Below are 7,278 nucleotides of genomic sequence, written 5' to 3' on the forward strand. Positions count from 1 at the left end.
ATTGCTTCACACGTTTTCTTTATATCTCCGTCATTTGTTCGAAGATTGCGATGATATTGGTATCATTGTTATCGGGACTAAGCAGTCTTTATAATAAACCAAACTTGTATTTTGTCTTCATGGCTCCTTTAAGGAAGTGTGTAAAACATAGAATGTAACTTTATGCAAAACATGTAACTCTTCCACATTTACCGATACATAGATGTAACCTTATGCAAAACATGTAACTCTTCCACATTTACCGATACAACGGAAGTTGGTAACTTAAGCGATTTCAATTTGTTACGACTGCACTGCCGTATGGCGAACCATTCAGGTTCGCCATACGGCAGTTGCCGTGCGAGACGAGGACACTCCCACTCCCACTCCATGCCCCGTTCCGCAGCGCACACAGCAAGGCCGGGGGAGCGGGAGTGTCCTCGTCTCGCACGGCGTCACGCTGCAGAATAACGTTGCAGACCCTCTGCGTTTACCATCGCCACCTGTGCCACTTCGAAGCTAGCAAGATGTTTAGGCTCTATCTTCTTCTCATCTCAGTACACAATTTGGCCGCCTCGTTTCTCGTTGGCGTGAACACACTTATTTGCGGCCGAGAACAAATGAGGCCTGCTGGAAACGTGGTTAGGCGATCTAAACAGCGATCCTCTAGGAGCCAAGTGGCTATTAAAAACGCGGTACCTGTAAAAAATGATCGCATGGCGGGACACAGGGCGCGCATGGTTTGTGCCACGTGCCCATGTGTTTGAAATGGTTTAATGGTCACTGACCAAAGTCAAAATATACAAATGGCGTTTCGGGAGCACTATGTAAACTGATGATGAGAGCTCGCTGTGTGTGTGTGTGTGTGTGTGTGTGTGTGTGTGTGTGTGTGTGTGTGTGTGTGTGTGTGTGTGTGTGTGTGTGTGTGTGTGTGTGTGTGTGCGTGTGTGTGTGCGTGCGTGTGTGCATGTGTACAGAAATACGGATTGACAGTCAAGAATGCCAAAGAAAGCAAGGGGGAGGATGCCGTAGGTCATTGAAACAAATCAAGAATTTTTTGAAGAAAGAAAGAAAGCGGAGAAAAGATGGAGAAAAAAATGCCCACCGGGTGGGATCCGAACCCACGACCTCCAGAATACGCGTCTGGTTTGATGACCACTACGCTACTGGCGGGGCTGTTTTCCCCTCCACTTTCACGGGTATTTATGTTAAGGAATTTGTTGTCTGCGCTTAAGGGTGGTAGCCAGTGCCACTCGGATTACTAGGTGTTAAAGGGAACCTGCAACACTTTCGGTAAGCGCTTTCAATCTTTCCTTCGCGTCTGGAACCGCTGCGAAAGCTTTAGTTATCGCCAGCACGGAGCGGCACTGCGTGATTGGCTCGTCGCACCAGATACACCTCCAATTTCTGCTTTGTTTTTGTGGCTTTTTTAAAAGTTGCTATCGAAAAGCGTTCATTGCTGCAACTGAAGGAAAACTGGCTAACAGCCGCTCCATGGCCTTAGTGACGTAATTTGAGCCGTTGAAGAACGTCAAGACGCGGAAAGAGGAAAGAATCTTTTGAGCGCGTTTACAGGTTGTCTGGTGGGCATACAGGAGTAATTTTTGGCTGAGGTACTTTGCGACCCCCTAATCTAAGTACTGGATGTGTTGGGTGACTACGTTCTGCAAGCATTTAAGATTCTAAAAAAAAGTTGAAGAAAGTGTTGCAGGGTCCCTTTAAGGGGACCTTCTTTTTTACCCCCGGCCGTGACTCGAGCTTCTACATGTCGAGAGTGCTCGACCAGCGTTGAACCCAAGCTACCTATGGCACCAAGACTACCAGAACAGAGACCCCTCGCTATGCATGTAGCGAATCAGAATGGGAAATGAGGGGCTCGTTGAAATACAGAAATAAGGATTGGCAGTCAAGAATTATTTCAAGAAAGAATTCTTTCTTTCTTATAATTCTTTCTTCCAAAAATTCTTGATCTGTTTAATGGCCTACCGCATCCTGCCCTTTGCTTTCCTCGGCATTCTTGACTTGGCAAGGTCTTGGCACGGTTATTTTAATTTCACCAGAAAGCTACGTGGATGCTATGTCCTTTACCCACTCGGAGTTGTCTTTTTAGTACAGAGAGAATTGAAGAATCGAAATGTTTTACAGACACTTAAGCTTTTTCTGTGGTGCTCGGATTGCGTTACTAGATTCACGCTTCAACAAACTTGAAAACGGTGAGCCGTAATCCCAGGGCATGCTTACCTTCAGCGGTGCACGTCGACGAGTGTAGTTCTTGCTTCCGTCTTTTTAACCTATATCTTGTCGTTTCTTTGTCATTGTTGAAGGCAGAATGTAGCATCAGTCGTAGTCATGGGTTTTTATTTTCTGTGTGTGCGTCACCAAACGTTTTGCAGGAGCCACACACAAAGAACTCGTGGCAGCGGTACCCCCTCCCCACCGGAGGGGAGTGGCCAAGTGTGGCCGTACCTGTTGGCCTCTGCGCAGCTGGTGGCCGGACGGTTGCAGCAGCGCCGGCCGGCGCAACGTGGTCTAGGGCAGAGCCGCACCGGTACGCGCAAGCCACGTCAGCCCAGATGCCCGATTCGGATCGCGAATAGAACGCTGCGGAGTTAGACCACTCCGAGCAGTACGTTGCCCGAGTGGCTGCTGTGGTAAAACAGCGCAACTGGCCCCACCGGCCTGTGAACAGTGACGCAGGTTCTGCTGGGGGCGGTCGTTCCGCCAACCGGTACGACAAAAGGGGCGACGATGGAGACGCGTTCCGAGGCCCAGCAGACCCGTCGCCAACCGAGCGTCCGAAGAACCTCCGCCGCGGTCGAGGCCAGCGACGCCGCGAGCGAGAGCCCATGGCATCGGCTCAACGGCCAGTCCAAGATTGGAGCGCCGAGGAAGTAGAAAGCGCCTGGACTGACAGCACCAGCGGTAGGCCCTCATCGTGTTCACCCGGCCATGCTGAATCGCGTGGCCGCGCCGACAACATGGAGTGGCGCAGCAGCTGCTCGCAGCAGGCCGGTGATTCGGGAGACGCCAACGACGACCCCGAAAAGAATAAGCCGGGCGCGGCAGCCAGCGGCAGTGGCCAGTTCGGGGTTGAAGTCTCGACCGCGATGATGAAGCTTGGGAGAACGACTCACGTGGCCCTTCGCCCGTCAAACAAACGGCGGTGCTGCTTCCAAACGAAGACATAAGTTGGGCGCAGCCTGACCCCTGAATCACCCGTCGTCCGTCACAGGTGAGGCATCCCCTACCTGACAAATACAAACTCTGAGGGCTTCGGTGAAACCGGCTCCTTCATAAAGGACCTTCCACCTGGACGACCTGAGAAAGGAAGGCACGAGACGCGCTGCCGTAGGGTCCCTGACAGCACCGCGTTTATGACGCATCGGTGAGAGCTTAATGCTTAGGCGTCCGAACAGCTCACCTCCGTCCTCGCGCTCAGGCCCACCGATGGAAAGAAAAGCTGAATCACCCGTCGTCCGTCACAGGTGAGGCATCCCCTACGTGACAAGTACAAACCCTGAGGGCTTCGGTGAAACCGGATCTTTCATAAAGGACCTTCCACCTGGACGACCTGAGAAAGGAAGGCACGAGACGCGCTGCCGTAGGGTCCCTGACAGCACCGCGTTTATCGCGCATCGGTGAGAGCTTAAGGCTTAGGCGTCCGAACAGCTCACCTCCGTCCTCGCGCTTAGGCCCACCGATGGAAAGAAAAGCTGGCGAAGATGCCTAGAACGCTGAGATGCCCACGCCAGCAGTGAAACCTGTAGAACCAGTGCCGCCAGCGTTGCACTTGGACACCTGGCAATAAAAAGCCCTTGCCTCCGCAGGCACCAGAACTCCGGTCACCTCTATGCTTCGTGCCTGGAGGCAGCACGCTTCAACCCAGCGCAAGCTCCTACTCGCGAAGGAAAGACAGGAAGTGGGATGTCCCGAGTCCAACTGCCTACGCCGTCACCAAAGCCCGAAACTGGAGCAACTCCAAATTCTTCAGACTGGCATTGGGGACCAGGTGTAGCACTTCCAGGACCACCGCAACGAATTTCGGCAGCAGAAACAGGAAAGGGAGAAAGAAGGTGCAATGAGCTTTGATGGCTCCTCGCCCCGCTGCGACGGGCTTACCTGTGCTACTCTTCCTACATTACTGGCCTTTCATTTGGTGCTTATAGACACGAATCGTGTCTATATCTTTTAGTTGGAATAAAGTTTATTCACTCACACTCGCTGCTTTTAAGAACACATTTTAATTGTCCGTTTTAACGTTGACTTGCAGGCTGTATTTACGTTATCGCTACAGAAAAATGATTCGCCTAATAACACACGAACACACCGTTTCCGCTGATTCGTGACTCTTCAGCCCGAACTGGATCGGCGCGGAAATAAATGGAACAGTAATTTCCGTTTTTTTTCCTCGCTTTAGATATGTGACCGACCAGATTACTCGTGCCATGGGCCATCAACTATCTTTCTGTTTTCATAAATTTAGGAATTAGTATATAAGACGATCAATTGCTAAAGAGGGAGCCTCGTCTAAAATGTGCAATTGCGCAGTTGTGGAGGATGTCTAGAGACAAGCCTAGAGGCTGAAGTGCTTCAAAAAACGAACGAAATATCCAGAAATGAAGAAAGGATGACGACAGCGACGCTACGTGCCATGGCGATGTCCAGTGAGATAGTGAGACGATTGGCGACCCTACGAATAGAATGAAGGTGGGATAGCTTTAGTGGAATTGAGAGGTCAGCTTAGCCGAGAGATTGGTTTGTAGCTCAGTGACAATGTTCACGTTCCCATTTCATGGACTCGACGTCTGTCTCGGAGATCGGACAACTGCCATTGTGTACGTACTTGGCCGCCTCGCGCCGCCATCCATTTGAGTGGCATTGATATACTCCAGTGCTTGGCAAAGCAGAGAAAGAAATCAAGCGCCGTAGGTACAGCGAAGAAAAGTGATTCCACAAAGTAGTTCCTCAAAGAACGATTTGGTCTTAGTTGCGATGTCTGCGAAACAAAGTGCCTCTTCAAAACCGAGGTTCAAAGAACGAAGCCCCTTTTCATTCAAAAGCTCACTCTGCCTCACCCCTTTCCTTTGACCCCCACAGGGTCTGCCATGCCTCCAATAAAGACGTCTCTCTCTCTCTCCCTCTCTCCCTCTCTCCCCCTCCCCCTCCCCTCCCTCCCTCCCCCCCCCCCCCCCCCCCTCTCTCTCTCTCTCTCTCTCTCTCTCTCTCTCTCTCTCTCTCTCTCTCTCTCTCTCTCTCTCTCTCTCTCTCCTTAGAAAAAATATTACTGTATTGATCGATTCCCGAGGTATAGCCCCCAAAATATATACCGATCACAAGGTGGTTATCAGCGTCCTTCAACAAAAATTGCCGCACCGCATCCCAGGAGAGCAGCGAAATGCAGCCTCAACTGAAGGTAAATACTAAAGTGGAAAACTGGCATTTACAGGAAGCCACGACTGGCAGTGAGGTTGCGTGCTAGAGAGAGAGAGAGAGAGAGAGAGAGAGAGAGAGAGAGAAACTTTATTTGAGCCCCATGGGGCTAGTCTGGGTGGCGGGTGACCGGCGGTGGTAACCGGCCGGTGACCATTGCAGCTCGCTGGATGACCTTAGCCTGGACCTCACGGTCCGAGCTGCACAACGCCTTCACCCAGTGCTCTGCGTCTGTGAAAGGGGGGAATGGGTTGTGGGGGCACTGCCACATGCAGTGGTCTTGGGTATCGAGGGACCCGCAGTCGGGGCACAAAGGGGTGGGGTACAAAGAAGGGTAGATAAGGTGAAGTCGATATCGGCAGGGGAGTGCGTGTGTCTGGGTGAGTCGCCTCAGGCGTTCCTCTTCATTGGAGAAGGTCGGAGCGGCTGGGGGTAGTTGGCGGCGGGAGAGGAGGTAGTGCGAGGTTATGTCGTGGAAGGTAACAAGTCTGTCGCGGGCTGATAGGGCTCCGTGGAAGGGCTCAAGGCCAGGACCAGCTCGGATGGTGAGCTCTCAAGCGACCCTGTGTGCTGCCTCGTTCCCCCCCACACCCGTATGGGCCGGAGTCCATAGTAGCTCGACTGGGGTGGTGGGAGAATTTTGAAGAAGCATTTTGAGGGCCAAAGGCGAGATCAATCCTTTGGCGAAATTTTGAACGGCCGTTTTGGAATCGGAGATTACGATGGAGGGGGGCGGCCTAAGGGGGAAGGCTAGGGCTACTGCCGCCTCTTCCGCGGTCGCCGGGGAGTGAGTGTACAGAGACAAGAGACAAGGCGAGCCAAGGAGCATCTAAAACCCAAGGTGTTGTGTTTTAGATGCTCAAGTGGTGTTCTCCGGGCAGCGCAAAAGGGAGGAGGGGGAGCGGTGAAACTGTGCCGCTTTTATTCTATCTTAAAGCAATTTCTTTTTTTTTTGTTTTTCTTTCCTCCAGAGGTACGTGGGTAGCGGTGATGATGATGATGATGATACCCTCAAAGTTTTTGGCACGTACCCACAAGGGGAGATTGGCCAGGGCTAACTCAATTGCTGAAATTCGCGAGGACCTCAAAATACTAATTTATTACCGGAAAGAACGAGACCGTAAAATGAAACTTAATTCGTTATGATTAAAACCCGAATTACCAATTAATTGTTACCCTTTAGCAATTCAAGTGACCTGAAGCAGGTGTCGTGCTTATTCTCTTAGTTCCTACCTCCTTTTCTCCATTTTTTGCTCTTCGGGGGCTCGTGAGGGGTAGTGTCCCCTTCCTTCTTTTCACTTCGGCCTCGTTTCTGCTTCAAACTCCTTTCGGCACCCAGAGACCCAAGAAGAACCGACCAACGAGAAGATAACAGTTTCACTGCAATAAAAATCTTCTTGGAGGACGCGTTCCTAAAGCACGTCGTCGTCGTCGTCATCATCATCATCATCATCGTCGTCGTCGTCGTCTTGGCGTGGCACGGGCTTGTGGCGTCTCGTGATTTCTCGCCCCATCAGTGAACCAGGAAAATCTCAGTTCGATGTCATCAACCCCTCCGGGATTACGAAGCCTTCATACCCGGGGTTCGTTGCATGAGGGGTGGCCTTTCTTTATCTAATTCGGACCTTCCACAAGTCCTCTGTGGCGTGCCTTTCTGCAAAAGTGCCACCTACTGCTTGTCGGCGCTGTTCCCAGTAATGCTGGGCGGAGGCCAAGCAAGGGCTGCGCCAACCGCGGATCCCGACGGCCAGCGCGTCCCGCAACACTTTTTGGACAAGGGCCGTGGCGTGCAGACCATCTTGGAGGAATCGGGAGCGATGACGCCACCAGGTAAGTGGGTTCGATGCCGAATTTGTCGTTGCCACCGCC

This window comes from Haemaphysalis longicornis, unplaced genomic scaffold (assembly GCF_048455015.1).
Source record: "Haemaphysalis longicornis isolate Haplotype H1 unplaced genomic scaffold, Haemaphysalis longicornis Haplotype H1 scaffold_1, whole genome shotgun sequence".
NCBI lineage: Eukaryota > Metazoa > Arthropoda > Arachnida > Ixodida > Ixodidae > Haemaphysalis > Haemaphysalis longicornis.